This window comes from Cyprinus carpio, chromosome B9 (genome assembly GCF_018340385.1).
Source record: "Cyprinus carpio isolate SPL01 chromosome B9, ASM1834038v1, whole genome shotgun sequence".
Classification (NCBI taxonomy): Eukaryota; Metazoa; Chordata; class Actinopteri; order Cypriniformes; family Cyprinidae; genus Cyprinus; species Cyprinus carpio.
The window spans coordinates 9,798,918-9,821,916 of NC_056605.1; the positions used below are offsets into that span (position 1 = coordinate 9,798,918).

Genomic DNA, 22,999 nt, shown 5'->3' on the forward strand with positions numbered 1-22,999 from the left:
TTTCAATCATTTTTTTTCTCTCTATAATCCCAATAAATCAGTCTCTCAGAACAAGCAATTCCAGATTTCTCCCTAGGTACACGTCACCATAGGGGGAAAAGTCCTGCCCATTTGTGATACTCTCTGCCATAGACACAGGCTGGAGTGAGAAGCAGCAGTCTTCCATTGCTGGAAATATATACCAAAGAGGCAATACAAGTGTTGTGTTTTGGGATGCACCAATGAACATAGGAGTCCTGGAGGCTGGTCTAAGATGGAGACATGGAAGGCCTCCAGGGCGGATCATGGAGCTCAGGGGGGCATGATGGAGCAAACAGTTCCGAAGGCCATGGCAGAGTAGTGAGCTCAGGAGCCCATGGCGGAGCAGAAAGTTCAGAAGGCCATGGCAGAGCAGCCTCCAAGGCCTCTGCCCCAGCCTCCACCCCAGCCTCTACGGCTGGAGCCCTATAACCGTAATGAGTGCGCTCTGGAGGGTGCTTATGAGGAGTGGGCTCTGGAAGGCACTTTCTAGGAGGGGGCTCTGGAGAGCGCTTTCGAGTTGCGGGCACAGGAGTGTGCTCTGGACAAGATTCAGGGACTGAAGCCCTCACTGGGCTAAACTCGGGGACGGAAGCCCTCACTTGGCTAAACCTGGGGGGTGGGAGCCCTCACTGGGCTAAACTCGGAGACAGAAGCCCTCACTTGGCTAAACTTGGGGGCAGGAGCACTCACTGGGCTAAACTCGATGGTAGGAGCCCTCACTGGGCTAAATTCTGGAAATGGAGCCCCCCCTGCCGAATTCGGTGGCTGGAGACAACACTGGAGCGAACTCTGGGGCTGGAGCCGAAACTGGAGCATGCACTGGACCAAGGATGAGGGCGGAGGGGAGTCCCTGTCTCCTAATCCTCCTCCCTTGATTTGGGGGTGCATCAGGTTGGCGGGCTTGAGTCAGTGGCAGCAGGTGGGCTTGACGTAGGATAGGCCGGCGGGCTTGACTTGGGAGCAGCCACCAGGTTTTACAACGGAGAGGCCAGCGGGTTTGACTTGGGAGCAGCCGTCAGGTTTGACAACGGGTTTGACTGGGGAACTGCCAGTTCATACCGTCAATATTACACTTGGTTGATAGGAGGAGTCATTGCATGGTTGGAGCAAGAAAAATGTGTCTAAAATACATGCGCATAATTTCAGCTGAATGGTATAAATCGCTCTCTTTAACAGAGCAGTTAAACTAAATATACGTATGTAAAATAACTTTGAAAACAACACTTGTTAAAGAGCGTATGCATTTTATGTGCATCTGACTGATAGTTCAACCATGATTTATCTGTAAATTAGATGCATTTAAAATCACTGTTTCTGTGTGCGTGCTTTGGATGTGTGAGCACATGGGCATATAAACAAGATAGTCTTTGTATGACCAGACAATTTATTCATATCCAAAACGAGATGATATGGACATTACAGAGTGTTAAATATCCTCATGCAGTGCATGTTTCATTCATCCTCGAAGCCGGAGGGCGCTCTCGCGCAAAGTCCAAAACGGCCCAATAGAAGTAATAACTTATGACGTGCAGGATAACCCTAATATGGACAAAGGCATCCCACTATTGCTGTAGCTAAAATAGGTAATTTCAGGTAATTTCGAGGTAATAAATATAATATATGAATAATCCAGTGCTAATTGACATAACATTTAACACAGTATAAATGTTCTGTGCCTTTGGAAATAAATCCTCTGCAGAGGTGAGAGCAGATCCATTGCTGGCTGTCGAGTTAAGCTCTTTCTACAGCTGCTTTGAAAATAATCTAAGCAGCGAGAGTCTGCCGATCAGCGCGTCAGAAAGCAGCAGTCAGTGTAGCGATAATCATGTAATCACTGTGTCGGAGGACGAGGTTCGGAGGGCCCTAAAGCGAGTGAACGTCAGAAAAGCAGCCGGACCTGATGGGATTTCTGGCCATGTTCTGAGGTGCTGCGCTGATCAACTTGCTGGTTTGTTTACATCAATCTTTAATGAGTCCCTTGCTACCTCGGTGGTTCCCACCTCCTTTAAAAAGTCAGTCATCATCCCTGTGCATAAGAACAATAAACCCTCTTGCCTGAGTGACTATCGCCCAAGTTGCCTTCACATCAATAGTCATGAAGGTCTTTGAGGGACTGGTAAAAAACTACATTTGCTCCTCCATCCTGGATACTTTAAACCCTCTTCAGTTTGCCCTCATAGACCTCGGTCTAAACTCTTCACTCTGTGACTGGATTCAAGACTTCCTCACCAGGAGACCTCAAGTGGTGAAAGTAGGCCAGTTCATCTCCAGCTCCATCACCCTGAACGTAGGAGCCCCACAGGGCTGTGTCATGAATCCCCTGCTCTACTCTCTCTACACAGATGACTCTGTGTCTTCCCACAGCTCCACATCTATTATCCAATTTGCTGATGATACTGTGTTTTCTGGGCCTCATTTCCAACAATAATGAGACCGCATACCTGGATGAGGTAGAGAAACTTACATCATGGTGCCAGAACAACTGTCTCTCTCTGAATGTGACCAAAACCAAAGAGCTGATTGTTGTCTTCAGGAAGAGACAGCAGCAGCCCTATACTCCTCTTATGATCAGCAGGACCCCTGTGGAGAGGATGAGCACCTTCAAATACTTTACCCCCAGTTGCTCCCCGGGCGCTGGATATAGCTGCCCACTGCTCCGGGTGTGTGTTCATGGTGTGTTCACTCAGGGCCGGCGCTAGCCATTTGGGTGCCCCCCAACCAAAGAAATAACCACCACCCACACCCCTCCCCAAACCCAACCAACCACCCACCCACCCACAAACCAAAAAAATAACTACCATTCAGAATTTCTTAGTTAGGTTCTCTTTACTTCCAAAATAACTGCTGCAAATGAATAATTGGAACTGAACAATGTAAAAACAGAAAGTTAAAAGTGCAAAAAAAGTTTAGTGCAAATAACAGTATAAGTGTATGAATTTTATGAAGTATGAATTTTAAAGTGCACATTTTAAACTGCAAATAACCATGCAGTTAAAACACAGTACACACACATATATCATGTAGACACAAACTATTATTTTTTATCCTATTAAACTATAACAAACATATCCCACCCCTAATAATTTGACAACTCTGTGAATATGAAAATATACAAACACTGAGATTCCGGAGTTTTTTTTTTCTAATTGCAGTTTCACCAACAGATGTCGCCCTTGGCCGAACCTCTTGAAAATGACCGCATGCCATAGTACAACAACGAAAAATCTTTATCTAAGCGGTCTAATTTGACAAAATCACATCACGTTCAGTTGCAGGGTTTTTTTGTAAATTTCAGACTGAGGCAGATAGACATTGTATTGAAGCGAAGAAATTACAATAGGGAACGTTCTGCATTAATAGCTATTGCACACGTGACACATCTGTAACGTACGGGGAAAATTAGCTTTATTTGTCATTCAAATATGACGATGAGGACCCCAACGATTGGCCTTTCTTTCCTTCTCAAAACAAACTGCATCTTTAACAGCCCAAGTTTTCCCGGACCCCGTTAAAATAAAAGACTCAACATGCAGGGCTAAAAGCCCCGGATCTTTTGCACTACTAGCGACGCGGACGCGCCGATGCCCCTGGACATGCATACTACACGCAAGGGCTACAAAACTAACATTTTTATTTAAAACATTGTCTTACCTGCAAGCGACGCGCGAGCATCATCCCGCTGTCTCTTCTTTTTTCTTTTTTCCGCCCCCGACTCTTGGTGCCTTTTTGAGGCCATGTCTGAGGTCGGTGTCTGCCAAATTTGACAGTGATTGAGGCATAATCGAACAGACCACTGGGAGGTAGGGAAGGGGGGGGGGCACCAGAGGGAGACTGGCACAGAGATTCACCTTTTTCTCGACTAATTTGGTCTAGGCCTGTATTGCTTTTGTATATTAACATGCTTTTAGAAATATTTTATTTGTTATTTATACTAGTAGCCTATTGTGATGATTTTTTTCACGACCCAGATTTTTTGGTGCCCCCCCAAGCACTTGGTGCCCTACGCGCAGTGCGTGATGTGCGTGTGCGGAGCGCCGGCCCTGCGTTCACTTCTCACTGCTGTGTGCACTTGGATGGGTTAAATGCAGAGCACCAATTTCGAGTATGGGTTATCATACTTGACAAATGTCACGACTTTCACTTTCAATTTGAAAAGTAGTCCGATTTAAATTATAATTACACAGATTTGAAAATTCCATTGGCTAATTACAGGGCCTAACATTAACCCAACTGATGGAACTAAATAATAACTGAACTTGTAACAGTTTTTGCAAAGCACAATATTATGGTGAAATTAGATCTTGTGTTTGTTGAGTTAAAACCGAGTTTTAACTTTTTTATAGTTGTATAAGCATAGCAAGCATCATAGCAAAAATGCTAACAAACATAAGAGTTATACCCACCAATCAACATTAGCCCTTCATTCATGACATGGATTGTGTGTATATATTATACACACAAATAATATATCAGAGTTGACTACTGTCAAGCACTTGGTTACTCCGTCTCATCAAGTGTGTAATCTTGGCATTTTCGACTCTGAACTTATGTTCGATGCACATATTAAAAAGGTATCAAAGACTGCATTTTTCCATCTTAGAAATATCGCTAGACTGCGACCATTTCTATCGTTGCCGTTGCCTTATACATGCCTTTATTACATCAAGGTTTGATTACTGCAATGCACTCTATCTTGGTCTCCCAAATAAATCAATCAAAAAATTACAATATATACAAAATTTAGCTGCCTGGTTATTGACACATACAACCACTCGTCAACATATTTCTCCAGTACTCTCTGATTTACATTGGCTGCCGATACAAGCACGTATTGAATTCAAAACACTGATCTTAACATATAAAGCTATTCATGGGACGGCTCCTGCTTATCTCTGCAGTTTAGTCACTGCTCATATGCCAGCTCGCACCTTGCGCTCTTCCAGGTCATGCATTCTCCAGCAGCCTCGATATAAATTAAAGTCTATGGACAGCCGAGCATTCTCGGTTTCAGCACCACGTCTATGGAATGCTTTACCACCAGAAATTAGAGACTCTCCAACATTAGATTGTTTTAAGAATTCTTTAAAGACACATCTTTTTAGAGCTGTTTACTGTAATTGAATGTGATTGTAATTGATTTTTACTGAATTTTATTATTGATGTTCTTCTTGTATACTGTAGCGCTTTGAGTCTAAGAAAAGTGCGTTAGAAATAAAATGTATTATTATTATTATGGATACCTTAATAATCATACAGAGAGAACATAGTTGTGTACCTTTATCTTTTGCTCGTTTCTCCTCTTCTTCTTTTATTTATTTTTTTCTAAATAGGGCACCTGATAGCTTTGACCTTTTCCTGTCCATCTCTGTTTATTTTGCACTCGACAAAATAGATTTCCCATCCCCCAAACACTGTCACTCACGACCAGAAGTCAAGACTAAACCAATTCACCTTGGTGATCACATAATCGTTTTGTATTACCTATTTTTATTAGCCATTTTACACAATTCAGAAAAACAAAAATGTGCAGGAACTATATTTGGAAGAAAGTCGAGGTGTGACTGATTTTAGCCAAAGACTATAGAATACCCAAGACATGTCACTCGTATAGTTCTGAATGGGGAAAAATGCAACGCTCAATATGGCCGCTCAGTCACAGGAAGCCCCGCTTTCTGAATGAAGGAGCCAATCACTAATCGATAAAGTCAGCGCGTCACTGCATCTGCAGTTAGAAACGTCCCAGTTGCTATAGAAACAGTCAGTGGTCTGAGACGTGCACTCAGGACTGCGCATGTGCACTGCATGATCTAGCCTAAATAATCAGCTTTTTATAAAGCTATTTGAGCAAAATAAACAACATTTATGACATAGTTGTTATCAGATTTCTTTGGTGATTTCAAATATGAAATTTAATCGCAAGCCTAGTGAACAGTTTTGTAGAATTTGATGTTTCCCCATTCTAAGGGACAGGAGTTGCACTTGGATGCCCGAGAGGCATTTCAAAGATGGCCGCCGAGTGACATGACTTGTCTTAAAGGGACTTTGCTTTAGCCCACTAATTCCATTAATTCCATTAGAGTATTGCGTTATACAGTGGATCCACCCCCCACCCAGTCCACCCCCCCCCCTGCTCCCTTTCCCCTTCTCACACAGCTTCTGTGCACAGCACCTTCTCAGCAAGCAGGGGCGCCTATTTGCCAATTCCCTACACAGTGAAATGATAGATAATAGAAAATAGAAAATTCTAATAAAATCCTAATAATTAATCATATTATTACTATTTTTCTTACCATGTATCATGAAAAAATGCCGCCCCGGGCGGCTGCCCGGTTTGCCTGTGCCAAAAACCGCTACTAAGCGGACCTGACTCACATTTCACTGCTGGTTATATATTCTCTATATAATCGTTTATGTGACAAATAAAAATTTTGAATCTTGAAACTATTCTGCCTTATGTGTTTGTATAAACCAATCTTAAAATTATCATTAGCAAAATACAGAAAAAATATTATAGAACACAAATTATTGGTTATCATCCAGCACTGTATTTGATTTCTTTTCAAATTAAAATACATAAGAAAAAATAAAGCCTGTCAATTATACAAAATTATTATTATTTTTTTTTTTACATTTCTGTCCCCCCATTTCTGTGTTTTCTCTGCTGCACACACATCCTTGTGTAAGTGTTCCTTAGTCTGTTGATTTTTATTCATAGTATTCAGATAACAAGGAAATATTTTTCAATAAGAGTTCGAATAAATATGAATGATATCTACGATTTTTCATTTTTCACTTATTTATTATTATTATTATTTACCTTATTGCAATCAAAATTAGGAACTGACAAGAATCGGAATCATATAAATTCAAACGATGACCAACCTTACCCATACCCCACATTATTTTTACTGGCACATTTCAATTTACTGTTTTAAACCCTTTCTTTCCTTTTAAACCCTCACTTACCCTTCTTTGCTTTTGCCCTTCTTTAAAGCAACCACATAATCTTAAATAACCACATAATCTTATAAATCTTATCAGCTTATAAAATCTGGACATCAACCCTTTGCAAGCATGTAGAGGTAAGCTAAATACTTGAATCACTGAATTGGTGGTTAAAATGAAACTTTGACAGTTTAGCAAAAGGATTTGCACAAATTAGCCAAAAAGACAGTGGTGCAGGGTGTGCGTTATGTATCGTCTGTGATAATATCGTAATTTCTGTTTTAACTATGTGCAATTTGACATTATCAGTATTTTGCCAAAAAAACAAACAAAACACTCATACAGAGTGCTGTGAAGTCTAGTAGTGCGCGCACATTTCACAAAATTTAAAGATATAGGGGCAGAACATTTATAGCCTATATTTATATCATTTCATATAGTAAATCAATATCACATGAAGAGTGCCATTTTTTCCTCCATAATTCAGCATTATTACATATAGAATTTTTTTTCATTTATTTATTTATTTATTTTTTTACAACAGTTCAATAAACAAAAAGTTAATTAAGAGACTTGGGTTTTAGACACCATATTGCCTGTTTTTGCTCTATTTCGACAACAAAAATAATTCCAAAAACAGCCACCATAGCACAGGTTTGCATCTCTGTGCAATGACGGTGTTTCATTCCTGAATGAATCAACCATTTAAATGATTCGGTTTAATCGCAATGACTCACTTATTAACAGTGACTTGCTGACACCTACATTTAAAGTATTAATTTATTTAGGGTGAACATAACTATTAAGCTCACGTACCCATTAAGCACACCTCCATATTTGAGCTCAGAATATAAAAAAATAATGTATTATCATAGGCTACTTGATGTCTTAACAAATTGATGTGTTTGTTACTACATACCTCCTGTAATTTCAATCAGATCATTGCACACTGAGATATGAGTCTCCATGTGTTCACACTGTCTGTCAGCCATTTTGAAAGCTGTCTCAAAACTTTCACCAAAAGAGGAGCCCTTTAAATGTGCATTTTTTAGATGTTTAAGCCTTTATTTTGGGTAAGTTTCACTACTTATTGTAAAATTAAGATATTAATGTTTAGACTTTTGCATATTATAACCTGGAACTTGGATGTGGGAAATAATTACAGATCCAAAAGATAGTTTTAGCAACACAGCGCAAATGCTACAGAACACAGTTAGCTGACTAGCTCTATAAGATTGTGTGCTACGCTAATATACAATATAACTTCACAGACATTACTGGCTTGTACTTTTAAATCCATAAAATTGTAAATGGACATTTTATTGCTGGTCTGTGGTTTTACACTGCTGTAATTTTAAGGTGAGCTTAAAGGGTGCACTACTATGAAAATCGCACCAGTGTGACATCAATAAGAAAAAGTATCATTTCATAGATACTGTTAATAATAGTTGTTCATAATAAAATATGTACTTAATAAATGACTTAGATTATTTATTTTGCAAAATCTTGTCAAATTAATAAATATTACATTAAATGTACTGTATTAAAAATTGTTGCTGCTCCAATTAATCTCAATGTGTTCCCTTTAAGCTCTTCCACATTGAGTGTCAATGTAAATACTTCATAAACAGACTTTAAATATTAAGTGATGGTTGTTAATTGATTTTCTATGGAATCTCTCAACTCAAATCTACAGACGGGCTCTGACCTTTGGCAACTAGCATCATCTTCTCCAGGCTGTAAATCAATTGAAAATCGGGGCAAAAATTGTGTAGCCATAAGAGACTATAGATAAATTGACATCCATTTAATAAGAGGCTTCATAATGATGCTAGTTTCTGTGTTCATCCCCATGAATGAAATGTTTTATTGGTTTGTTTTATTTAATTTTTTAATTTGTCTTACTTAGCTGAACGCAGACTAGATGTTGCTTAAATGACACTTCACTATGAATATACTGTATAACTGATCAAATTAAATGCCTTGTTGCTTGATTTTTGTGTTCTGTTAATTCATTTTTTTTTTTTGTGATTGACTTTGTACATTTAAATAAAATATATTTTTCAATTATTCTTTAAAAAGGTTTTTTAAAATAAACATATTTTTTTTATTTTTTATTTTATTTTATTATTTTTTTTTTTATATAAAACATGACGTGAGCTTAATGGGAACAGGGGTGTGCTTAAATGGTGCAAACATGTACCCATTAAGCACAGCCAGACTTTTTGCATTTAATTATGTATATCTTACTTAAAATGCTTTTGTCATTTAAAATAAAATTAAATATTTTTGTGTGAGAGATTAATATTTTATGTTAACATAATGTTTGTACTGAAACCAATATCTTGTGCACTAAAAATATCTCAATGTAGATTTTGGTGAGTTCAATAGGTACATTAACCCTATTTTTTTTTTTTTTTTTTTTTTTTTTTTAATTTCAAACGAGTATTCAACATTTTATGTCTTATATATCAAAACATTATTTCTGTGTTTGTAAATGCAGGTCCTGCATTAAACAGTGTGTAAATGCATCTAAATGCAACTTCCGTTGAAGTGAGGGGTGTCAAACTGGAGGTGTTCCTGGAGGGCCACAGCCCTGCAGAGTTTAGATACTTTAGATAGTTTAGACACCCCTGGCCTATCCCATTTTTGCCTCCCTCCCACTGTTAAAAAAGTAATTTTTACTATTATTTTAAACAAAAATTTTAAACAAGCTACTTTTTACTTTTACTTGAGTAGATTTTTATACTGGTACTTTTACTTGTACTTAAGTAAAATTTCATTAACGTAATGGTATTTGAGTAGAATATTTTCGTACTCTTTCCACCTCTGCAGGTAAGTAACAGGGGAGTCAGGCGTGGTTCAAGGTAGTGAACGGTAGACCGGAAGCTAAGCATGCGTGTGGTGAGCTCTAGTGATGTTACGTTCTGTGCCGAGTCTTCAGAGCTTGTGTCGAGTATTCTCGGGAGCTTTCAGTGAATCGCGTATCAAGGCTTGTATTGCTTTAGAGCAATGATGTCATTGACTGGTTCAGGAAGTGGTTAGAATCTTGTAAATTCACAGTCCTCTGCCCTGTTAAGCCTTCTACACACGGCATGATTTTAGTTATCCTATAAGATCATTTCTGGTCACACTGTGCGACATGGATCTAATAAACTTGGGTATGACATGCATGTAGACTGTACGATGATGTCACCTATTGACTCGTAGGCTACAACATACGTTTCTATAGAAGTATAAAACGTCATTAGCATGCACTGGTGGTAAACAACAAGAGCATAATGAATCACACTTTGACAGCTGGGAAAGTGAGAGTGGCGATAGTGGACGAAATAAGAGCCTGAAGTAAGCAGTTTTAGGTTTTAGCGCCATGTCGCGTTGATTTCATGTCACATTTTTATGGGTTGGTCAGTGGGTCATAACTGCAAACACATTGTGCAATGATCATGATGAATTTCTGACACTGCCAGAAAATTATTGTAGGCTATCTTTGGTCGCAAGTCTGTGACAACGACTGTCTTTGAACCTATCCCACTGTACGACATAGGACCACCGATTAGGAGCCATGATCACAGAAATCGCCACGATGCCAATCGTCGATGCCATTGTTTCACGATGCCAATCTTTCATCTGGGAGAGTGAAAAAACCTTTAAACCCAGCCACTTTCCAGTTTTAGACTAATAGTATAGCCCCTCAGGCTTATTATGAGCAAAGACTTGATTTACACACATTTAATAGCCCAATTAATTTCAAGCCAATACGTTTATTACACATTTATGTTATATTATGTTATACAATCATTATAGGCTATACCACTAGAACATACACATTATATTCATATAAACAGATTAGTCTATGTGGAATGTTTTTTGTTTTTTCAGGGCCATATCCGCTCACTCGTTCCTAAACGTAATTTTTAAACCTTAACTGGGGCAAAATACAGTGTATCACAGATCAAATCTGGAGGCTGTTTCGTAAAAGACGCTAAGAAAAGCGGGGATTAAAGTCCAAAACCTGACTTAGCATAACCTAACAAATCAATCGAGACTAAAGCGACTTAATAAACAACCTTTTAAGTTCACGCAATCTCACTAATTTGATCCAGGTTCAATGAGTCAGGTCAGGATAATTTGATGTGCACGCTTATTCTTAAGCAGCCCTTAATGTCAATCATGTATCAAATCGATCCACAATGGCAAACAGTGATTATTTGTCCTGTTTAATGCATTTGAGATAGCCTACTATCTTTTCCTCAGTGCATAACTGACATGTCACAGGTATATTTTTCATCTGTAAATGTTACAAAGTCATCCAAATATATCAATTTTGCTGTCAGGAGTGGGTGAGACTTATGTATATATATTTGGAAGAATTTTGGAAGCAAATGGCACCCATTCGGTTAAATGACCCTTATTTATTTATTGAATAAAGGCCATTTCACCATATATATATATATATATAGTGAAATGGCCCTTATTAATTTATTTATTGGAAAATTAACGTTTAAAGTTAGTTGATAAACAAAATTAGCTGATATAAATTAGATGATAGATAGATAGATAGATAGATAGATAGATAGATAGATAGATAGATAGATAGATAGATAGATAGATAGATAGATAGATACATAGAATAGGTTACAAATCTGCTTTTGGCTCAGAAGGCGCAAACACTGTGTTAGCTTAATGCGGATACTTGCACTGCATAGGTTTGCCAGTAGAGGTCAGTGAATGAAAGCAGATTAAAAAAAATGTATTTAACAGTTAATATTGCAAACAAGAGAAGAGCAGTCTTTAATTCAACAAAAGAATAGAATAGGGTCTTTAGTACCACACGACTGGGGTCTTTGGAAATTATTAGAATTAAATAAATTCTGCAAATCATTTCAAGCATGCCATGTAAGTAATTTGCCAGCTTCTATTCTGACTGGTTTGTGACTTCCATTCTTTCTCTCATACACATTTGTTTTTCTATCATGGTGGGGTCTTTGTTCAGACTAAGCTAAAATGATTTTCTATTCTCTACCCTTAAACCTAAACCTCACCGAAACCCCTTTTGCATTTTTAAAACGTCTAGTATGTTTATAAAGCTGTATTCCTTGTAAGAACTGTTGATTGTTCCCCACAGTGTGGGTAATTTCAGGTTTTATTATCCTTGTGGGGACATTTGGTTCCAGCAATGCAGGAAAAACCTGACTTGGGCACCTACACACCCACACATTGGTTTTTAAGTTTTATGGGGACTCTCCATAGACATAATAAACTATTCTATCCCCCTAAACTAACCCTATCCCTCACACTAACTTTCTGCATTTTTACATTTTTGATAAAACATTAAGTATGTTTTTAAAAATATTTTAATTATGAGGACTCAGGAAATGTCCTCTTAAAACAGATTTATGTTGTTATACCAGTGTAATGCCTGGTTTGACAACAATACAAATATGTCCCCCATAAATCACGTAAACATGCGTAAACAAACACGTTTTAATTTTCCCATCACAGTTCTCTAAAACTACTCAACTAAATAAGAGCCAAAGTTAGGGTTAACATTAATTTTATCAAATGTGTTGAGGTTGTGCTGTGAAAGAGACAAACACATTAAATGGCAGATGAAGTCATCTGAATGAATGTCATAATCATATAGTATTCTAAAAACAGAATATCTTGAGCTGTGCTGCCACTGATTAAGAGGAAAAATGTGGGGGGAAAGTGCTGATCACACGGCCATTTCGAAATAGTGAAGAGGTACAGGAAACATCTATTATTAAAGCCCCGAGCAGGTACGAAGACAGCTCTATGGAGACATAATGTCTCTCATTCAATTACTTATTAATCATATCTTTATTCTGAAGAGCATTTGTTCATTTCCATGCAATGCCATAAAGAATTCCATTCATTTTGGCCGGAGTAAGCGGCCTGTGCTCACTGCCATAACATCAGCTCTCAGAGCTCCAAAAACTAATCATGTCAGGGCCATATCCGCTCACTCGGCCCTAAAATGCTGCTTAGTGCACTGATTAAAAACACACTGAGTCTCGGTTCATTCGATTAGGTTCACCTGCGACCTCTTTCCATTGCGTCAGGAACATATACGCATCTGTACAACAATACGAGAGGAGCTGAAGCATGTGAGAAACTCCATCGGCAATAAGAAGTGACAGATGAGTTTGCCCGTGGACATGACATTCCCCTCAGCTTTTCATTTCTCTGCCAGACCAGACATGCTGATTCTTCAAGAGAGAAGGAGTCAAGAGAGTCTGAAACTAATAGACATGTACGTCATTCATTAGCAGAGAGTACAGCTCGCTTTCTCCCTCTGGTTTCCTCCTTCAGAATCCCATTTCTGCTCTTTTCTCCTCTCAGTCTCAAGTATCTTAAATCTTACCAGGCTTGTGGAGAATCTGTAATTTGAGGTGAGCTCTTTATTGACTGCAAAGGCAGGTCCCGAAGGATAGTGGACCATGTCTGCGCACTTTACCCTGTGTGTGTTTAGTTCCCAGACTGCTGTAATAACCTGATGTGACTTCCTGTTTGGAAGTGAACCAATTACTTTTGAAACTTCAGCATGAGGCTTAGTGAAGTACAATATTAAAGTGGAATGATATTAACATAAATCTTCTCAGTGTCTGAGGTCATTTTTTTTGTCCCTAAAATGCCTGAAGAAGTCTTTGACTGAAACACTGCACAAAATGTTTTCACAGTGTTGGTTATAGTTGGTGCAGCTTTTTGCAAATGTCCTAGGAAAATGCTACCAAAACATGATGTGCAGTCAAATGTATATTTTATTAAAAGGCTGGTTTGTTTGTTTGTTTGTTTGTTTTTTATTTATACTGTGGCAAATCAGTGGCAACAATCAAATATTTCACTTGTAAATTGTGATTATTCATATCTTTGTAAATGGAAGATAAATTTTCAATAGACACTAATACATCACTAAAACATTATGAAAAATGACAAACAAGAATAATATCATAATAATTATATTTACCTACAGGTAAGGCGGGATAAAAATGGAATACTGATAAAGTCAGCTGTTCTGAGATACTTGGATCAAATGTAGTGTTGATGTAATTTGAGGAAATATAAAGTGGCAATGCAGGAGTCTCATGTTTCTTTCTCACTAATACTGTTTATTTTAAACACCTTACTTTGAAAAATGAATGTGACAAAAGCAATCTGACATACTCGTTGGACACGTAATGGAAGATTTTAAGATGTCACCTACTAACATCATCATAACAATGTTTGTATAAGATATGTGCTATGTATAAAAACAAAACAAAACCGACATATGAAGTAGGCTAACTATAAAGAGGGAAAAAATCAAACTTTCATGAAAAAAAGCAGAATAGCTAACTGGAATGGCTAATTAAGGCAATCAAGCTACAGCAGTGTGCTGGACTCTGATGTTAACCAAAAAGAGCAAGGAAACTCTGGCAATCTACATGATTTAAGCCTTACATCTGTTGGGATTTTAATTTGTCGCTCTGTGTTGGAAATCCGTTGATTTGGTGTGTTTAAATCACCCCTCCTTCCTCCACACAAATCCCTCCCCCGATGCTAAATCTCTAATCTAAATGCTGATTAAAATAGATCATCATAACATACTGTAAACAGAATTTAACAGGAAGAGGATGGTCATGCCAGCGGCATCAGAGAAAACACCAATCAACGGCAAAAGCATATGCACACATTTACTCCGCTACCAGTATGCAAACACACACCAAAAACTGCATGATTAATCTGCTGTGCTATTTAAAACCTTCAGGGACAAACTGGATCATTTCTGCCTGGATTTGCATCTGTGCATTTAATGATCTGAGGTCAGATTACTGAGGTCAGAGAGATCAGCTGGCATAGACACGTGCTGCGAGCGTTGCCAAGCCGAGCGGGGGGTTTTTTAGACACATTGCACAGCCGTCAGAGTCACAGTGCCTAAACTTACCAGACTTTTCCTGAAGCCTGAGCTCTCAAGGGCATGTTTACAGTTTTATGACTGTGGAGTTCTTAATAATGAAATACGGTGCTGTTTAGAAATTTACGAGGACCACGCCAGGCTGAATGATGTGTTGCTTTGTACATGACCAAGGACCAACACAGGTTGCCTGTTAACACGCCATTTTGTTTACGTTGCAAAGAACAGCAGACTGATAATGTACAGTATGAGAAACCACTGGTGTGTAAGTACATGGACCAAGTATCTGCATTAAATGTGCTTATAGAGTGCATTAGTGCTTTCCCACTTTCCAGTGGCACTGATTCGAGAAGTATTTTTCCATTAATTTTTCCCATAGGGATTTTAAAAAGTCTTTGATAAAGCATTATGAACCATTATGAATCACGAACCAGCCAGGTGAATCACAACATTGCAAACTTTATTTGAAGCAAAAAAGGTACAATACTGTGGATTTAACAGCTTTAATGTGGGAAAGAACTGCTATCCCATAAAGCATTGCAAATAGCAATCAAATAATAACAAAAAAAAGTGACATAAAACTACATAAAGTAGTTAATTATATCTAAAGAAACAATATATTTAAGCTTATTGCAATTAAATTATTTGTTTATATACAATTACAAATATTTATAATAAGTATTTTGAGAGTGTAGGGAGAGATCAACTTGATTACAGTATGGTTCTTCGTGTATTCCCTGCAGAGCTTTTTTGGTGCGATTTGCTGGCTGCAGCTCTCTGATTCTGCACAGCATCATGAATAATTTGGCTTTTCATCACAAATTAACTGTCTATCAAAGACGAACTGTGAAAGTTTAATCGTAAAATTGTGAATGCGAGTAGATGAAAACCTCATATATCAGTCAAATTATTTTTTACTTTGTTTATTGAGTTTTTCTTTTTCAACCAACGAACATAAGGATACTGATAAACGCAGGGCACAAGACTCTGGCTTTCTCCGTCTTCTTTGAAGCGCCTATGAAATAACAAGAGAGAAAGTACTGTCAAGTTCAACAGTACGGTGAATAAATATTAATGGTAACACTACAATAAGATGTCATTTGTTAACATTAATGTATTAGCTAACATGAATGAACAATACATTTATTACACAATTTATTAATCTTTGTTAATGTTAATAAAAATAGTCATTCATTGTTCACTTTTAGTTCACAGTGCATTAATGTTTACAAACACAACTTGTGTAAAGTCAAGCCAAGCCAGTCAAGCCTTTGGACTGGAGGTTTCCCATTTTTCCAGAGGTGCAAAGCGAGTTGGCAGTGGGCTTCCAGTTGAGGCAACCTGTGACTCCCAGTAGTGTGGCTGTTCAATGCGGTGAGAACTGAGTTTCTTGTGGAGGTAAAAAAGGATTTGTTTTAGCAATGGTCAGCTGATCCAGCCATATCGTTTGTCTAGGGGAGGCTATCCTGTTGTTGATGAGGACTCTGCCTCTAGGGTGCTCATCTTTGAATATGAACTACAGAACTGCAATAGTGTGCTGATGGTAAGAACTGTTAAATCTTACTGGATTATTTGTACACCAAAAATAAAGGCCCTTTATTGTCAATTGTAACCTGAATATTTAATGGTCATAGGACCTTTCCATTCCTTAGTGTTTTTTTTTTTTTTTAAGAACTGCTTACTGAAAACTCTTTGGGGAACCAAAAGTAGTCCTAGCATGGCTGCTAAAACACCTTTTTGAACATTTTAAGAGTAGTTGAGGACCCTTTTGGTACCCACATCAATCTGTTACAGATGACTGAGGATGAGCTTGTCTACACCTTTGCTCTTACCTACACTACTGAGGCATTTGCTGGAACTCCAATTACCTGCCCAGAGTGCAGTTGTTGGTGTTCAATGCCTCTGTCAAAGGTAAGTGACTGGATGTGACTTCCAGCACTGTTTATTGTGGTGTTAAAACTGGAAGGAAGAGTGTTTATTTGGTACCCTCCTTGAACTGCAGGTTCTATAATGCAAGCAGTAATGCCTTGAAGTCAACTTGGGTCCCTTATGCCTCAACAGAGGTTGGCGAGGAAGTGTTGCTGTTCTCCCTAAAGCTCATGATGGGTTTGTGCAGTTTCTTTAGATCTTAAGCCTTTTTTGAATGAGGCTGTGCTTTAAACTGTTCTTTCCTCTTGCAGATAACTGGTCCTAACAGAGGCCTGCAAACTTGTACTTCCTGGGTGATACTATTAATATTGAAGTATCTGTGATGGTGTACAACCACGTCCCACTGTGTGTGTTTGTGGACAGCTGTGTGGCCACCCAAGTACCTGATGTGAATGCTCTTCTGAGATATTCCTTCATTGAGAATCATGGGTAAAGTCACCTTACTTTATTCTCCAAAGATCTCCAACCCTGCTCCTGGAGATCTACCGTCCTGCAGACTTCAGTTCCAACCCTGCTCCAACACACCTGTCTGTAATTATCAAGTAGCCCTGAACACCTTGATTAGCTGGTTCAGGTGGTTGATTGGGGTTGGAGCTGAAATCTGTAGGATGGCTAGCTCATTTGACCACTGAGAATTAGGGTGAATCAACTATCAAGTGACTAGAAGCTTTTTTTTTTTTTAGTTCCTCTTGGTAAGCTTTTTCTCATCACCTGAGAATCACCATCCCAATGTTCATAATGTCCATCCTAAATGGTATGAAGGTAAAATAAGTGTCCCAAAGCATAATGTTAAAAATAGTATGCCTAAAGTCCCCGGATGGTCTTTCAGATTTTTGAAATTTGGATCCGTGCACACTAATTAATGGCTAATTGCCCACAGTCCATTGCCCTTTGGTGAAAGATTTGGTTCTGATCTACAAACATGAATTAAGAAAGTACAAACTTGGTGGATGTGTGCAGCTAATGGTTAAGTAGAGGGTTTTAGATAAAGGGTTTAGTTGCTAATCAAGATTTAACCTGCCAATAAATTTGGTGTTATTTCTTGTGCAACAATGTCAACCAAATTAAAATCTGTTCAAAGATGGATAACTTTTCTACTATCTTGTCATAAGAACCCCTTAAGGCTGGCCAAGAATGGTTTCTAACCCAAGTCATGTGTTGTATAAAGAATTTGTGCTTCTACATCAAATTGTCAATACAAGGTCCCAAGACTGAACTGAGCGATTAAAACACTTGTACATCAGGCTGTCCTGGAACTAATTATGGTACATGGTAAAATAAAAAATTAAAAAACCCAGGAATTTAAATGTATGGGCTGTCTATTGGGAAGTTTAAAGATTTAGTGTGCAAGAAACAGTTACGCAGGAAATTTCAGACTGTCTAAATTTATCTAACCTTTTATATTTGCCACTAACTTTTAAATACATAATGCAAAATGAGCAGAGTTCTCCACATAAAGACCCACGGCTGGTAGATCAATGTACTAATCTCTCAATGCAGTAGGAAATGCAATGTGGAGGATGTTAACTGAAACAAGGTTAACAGGCCAGTTTAGTGAGAGGGTGCGTGTAACTACGCGACGGTGGTCTGTTAAAGATGCAATTGTATGACATGAGCTTGTCCCAAAGCTTGCCTACTCTTCTACTACAGTACACACTCAAAACTGTACCTTTTTACCAAAAGAGTATATATTTAAGGGCATAGTATAAGTAGCCACATTGGGACGCAGCATGCATGCATGATGCACTTGAGCTGCTCTTTCACAGCTTTGTCCCTGATAATTAGGGTAAGGTCTAGTTACTCAATACTATAGATGATCTTGAGTTCTTTGTTACTACTTATCAGGTGCCCTGTGGATGCCAAGTCTATGGCTTCCAGCTCCCGCTTCATGCCTCAAACCCAGGAAGACAAGATCCGGTTCCAGCTGGAGGCATTTATGGTCCAGGGAGGATACAGTCCTTCTGTACGTACTATGTGTTGAATGAATCTGACTTCTCTTCCCATTTGCTTTGGTTTTGTGACCTTACCTGTGTCTCTTGCAGATCTACATAACCTGTATTGTGAAAGCCACTCTTGCTTCTGCACCCAGTGATGCTCTCCGCAAATCCTGTTCCTTTTCCAATGGGTATGTTCATGCTACTTAAGAACGCGTTGAAGGTGCCGTGTCTGATTTTTCTTGTTGCAGGTGGCTTGCTGCTGATGGGAACCACCAGGCTTGTGGTTGCTGTGACTCAACATGTGGTCCTGATGGTGGAAATGTTGTTCCTTTTGGGGGTAGGTAGCTACTTTAAGATTGCTTTTGACACTTCAAGTGCTCTACTAAACTTGGGTATTTGGGTATTCTCTAGGCATTCAGTGGGAAGGCAAGGCCTCACTCGGTTCTGTAATGGTTCAAGAGCGACAGAAGACTTTAGCTGGTTTTCAATAAATGGAAAAACCTTTAGCTGGTTTTTAAATAAATGGTAAAACCTATTGTTTCTGGTTTTCTTGTCTAGTTTATCAAATTAAGATCTGAATGTGCTGTAAATGTGGGGAAACTGGTAGTCCTACTGTACCTATTCTGTTTCTAGGAGGAAGATCTCCCTTTTCACAGTAGGGAAATATTAACTTAACCTTTAAAGACAGAAAAACTGATCTTGGTTTAAGCTCAGTTTAACGAATTAAGTGGAATCCATTGCCCATGATGCTATAAATTGTTCAGTCAATCGGAGTCTCTGCCCCAAGACTTTTACTTGAAGATTAACTTCCCTGAAGCACTGCAGATTTTTTGTATGCATCTTATGTTGTGAACTTATTGCTTTTTATTTGAAAACTCCAACAAGGGAGTTTTATTTCTCCTTGCATCACCAATTAGAACTTATCGGCTTTAAATTTTTTTCCCAATATGCCTTGATAGTCTTCTGGACCTTGATGGGGACCTGCTGGTAAATGCATGAGTTTTAGATGGGTATGTTACTGTAGAACCACACTCCCCATTTTCAGCCTGTATCAATTCCACAACATTACCCACTTTTGGATTTTGCCACCTCCAACTGGGTTATTTGTAGGTTTTATGCATTTTAATACAGGAAAGTGTCATGCATCTCATTTAAGTTCAGTAAAAAAAACAAAATACTTTTGACCATCATAAACTGAACCTTAATATTGTCTGGAATTAAAGGGATACTCATCGATTTGCTTCAGGAGGCATTTATTAACCCCCTGGAGCCATGTTTCACTATTAATATCATTACTTTCAGTTTAGGATGATTGACTCATTTTGACACTTCAAGAAAGTCAAGAACTGATTTCCATTTAAAACTCAAGATCAACAATTTGTGTTGTATTTTGGATGAAACAAAATCCACAAGTGATCCACACGACTCCAGTCCATCAATTAATGTCCTGTGAATCAAAAACCTGCACGTTTGTTACCACAGTTCCTTAGTATGCATACTTCATGAGAAAACAGAAAGCCAGTAACAAAGAAAAAACACATTTTAGCACTACCAGCCACAAACAATAGTACCATATAGTCAATTACTATACTGTGCACTTACTCAGTATGATTTTACAGCGAGCTCAAGACTCAACGACACTCACGTGCCTTTCTTGTGCAAGGTGCCGGTGATGCAGTCACAGTCCTAAATGGAAATTGAAACAGTTGTTAGTGTGGTGCCCACAGAAAATATATACACAAATATAACAATATCTTATGCATACTGAACAATGGAAAAGGACTCTTACCTTTTTTTGTTGTTTACACACTGCCTGAGCAGAGACTCTTATTTTGATACGGGAAGATCATGTATATGGACTGTATCCGCAGCTGCCCCTTCTCAAAAAATCCTACTGAAATTTCAGTTTATCTTTTAGGATCTTACTGGATTCTAAGAGTCCTATTGGACATTCTGATTGATTTTAATGGAATTTCACTTTGTCCTATAGGATTTTATTTGATCCTTAGAATCCTATTGGAGATTTTGATTGATTTTAATGGAATTTCACTTTGTCCTATATGATTTTATTTGATCCTTAGAATCCTATTGGACATTCTGATTTATTTTAATAGAATTTTACTATGTCCTATAGGATTTGATTCGATGCTTAGAATCTTATTGGAGACTGTGTTTTATTTAATGGGATTTTATTTTGTCCTGTAGGACCTTTTATTGATTTGCATCATATCTGACATTGTGATTTTTTAAATGGAAATTCACTTTGTCCTGTAAGATCTTATTTGATTCTGTTAATTAAATACTTTTTAAGAGTAACACTGCATGTGTGTACTTGTAACCCTTAATAATAATGCAGCATAAATCCTCCTGAGACCCAGCTATGGAGTGTTTGCTTTTGTAGTGGATATTCTATTTTTAGTGAATTTCTCTGAGAATTTTAATGGCTTGGCTATAGCCCTAGCCATGAGCATGGCCAAAATAGCCTTTAAATTGGTTACATGCAACTTTCGCCCATGCAGCTTCTTATCAAATGCAAGTAAATGTGTATTTGGTGTTAAGGGGGTCATATGATTTTGCTAAAAAGAACATTATTTTGTGTATTTGGTGTAATGAAATGTGTCTACACGCCTTAATGAAAAAAAAACACATTATTTTCCACATACTGTAAATTATTGTCTCTCCTCTATCCCCTGCCTTTCTGAAACGCCTCGTTTTTTACAAAGCTCATCGGTTTACAAACTCAAAAGTGAGGTATGCACCGATTGGCCAGCTATCCAGTGCGTTGTGATTGGCTGAATGCCTCAAGCGTGTGAAGGAAATGTTAAGCCCCTTGCCATACTGTGATGCATGTCCCAGTCAGAACACCGGCGTGACAAGACAATAACAATTTTAACCACATTACAAACGAGGGCATTTGTTGCATCCAGGGGGACATAATTACGGATTATAATGACTTATACTGTGTTTTTAGTGTTGTGTTGCAACGTGCCGCGTAAACATAAAACTATGTCTGCATTTTTGATCAGAGAAACGACAAACAACAAGCGCTACTCTACACCAGCGGTTTTCAATTCCAGTCCTCGCGTCCCACAGCTCTGCATATTTTGCATGTCTCTCTTTGTAAACACAGCCGATTCAGATAATCAGCTCGTTAGAAGTGAGCTCAGTGCATGAACTGTGTTCCCATTGACATGGTCCCTACACAGTGTTCATTGCTCCCTACTCCCTGAGCAGGGGAAATCTGTTAAAGTTTACCTCACTTCGGAAAATTCATTCACGGATTTGCACTGGCGCAACGTCTTCACACACGGACAAGTGTGACATCAGACCTCTATAAATAAATACAATTTAAATTCACATCTCGCACACTTCAATGCACTTTAAATGGAACATATATGTTTGCTTCGAACTGTAATCATGGCGGAATATCCTCTGATGTCCACTTTGCAGGGCACTTATGTTCGAATAGAACAAAGGTCTGAAGCCATAAGAAAAACATACAAAATGTGCAGACCAGGAGGATGCGAGGACTGGAATTGAGAACCGCTGCGCTACACTGCTCAAATCTTGCATTTGAATCATCAGTGGCAAATCCTGTACATATGTAAATGTACTTACAGACTGTGAGTCAGAACAGCCGGCATTGTAGTCTTCTCTTCCAGGATCAGGAAACAGTCCTCCATAAAATGTGCTGCACACATTTGGTTTAAAAACTGTTCTGAAACAGTGTTGTAAATACAACTTAACCACTGATTTCTATTTATGTCCTCTTTTTGAAGGCTAAACAAAGTAGTTTCTCTTAGATACAGCATCTCCACGACATGGTGCCGGTGGCAACAGTGAGAATCAAAGGTTATGCCTTCTTTCTTTGTGTGAACATTCAGGTGGTGTTATGCAAATCTTTCCACATCGTGACGTAGACATGTATATTGTCAGTCAATATATTATACAGGCGATTGTAAAATAGCGCAAGAAGAGGCGAAAGAGCAAACAACAGAACAAACACAGCTTTGACAAAGATTAATCCATATTAATTTACAGTGAACACACTCTGATGGGGGGTTTCAACATCTGGAAAAGCGGTTGGAAATTGAAAAGATACAGGCAGCAATGGTAAAAAAAAAAAAAAAAAAAAAAAACATCCTCACTAAAGCTCTCATCTTTGCCAAAGTCCATCATTTATTTTCATTGTTATATTGAATTTATGACTGAACAATTGTTTGTTAGATACAGAGAGAGCGTGAGCTAA

At 38.3% G+C, this 22,999-nt stretch overlaps 1 pseudogene; it reads left to right on the forward strand.

The window, feature by feature from the left end:
• Window positions 1-355: 355 nt before the first annotated feature.
• Window positions 356-19,349, forward strand: LOC109098266 (annotated as a pseudogene).
• Window positions 19,350-22,999: the final 3,650 nt, after the last annotated feature.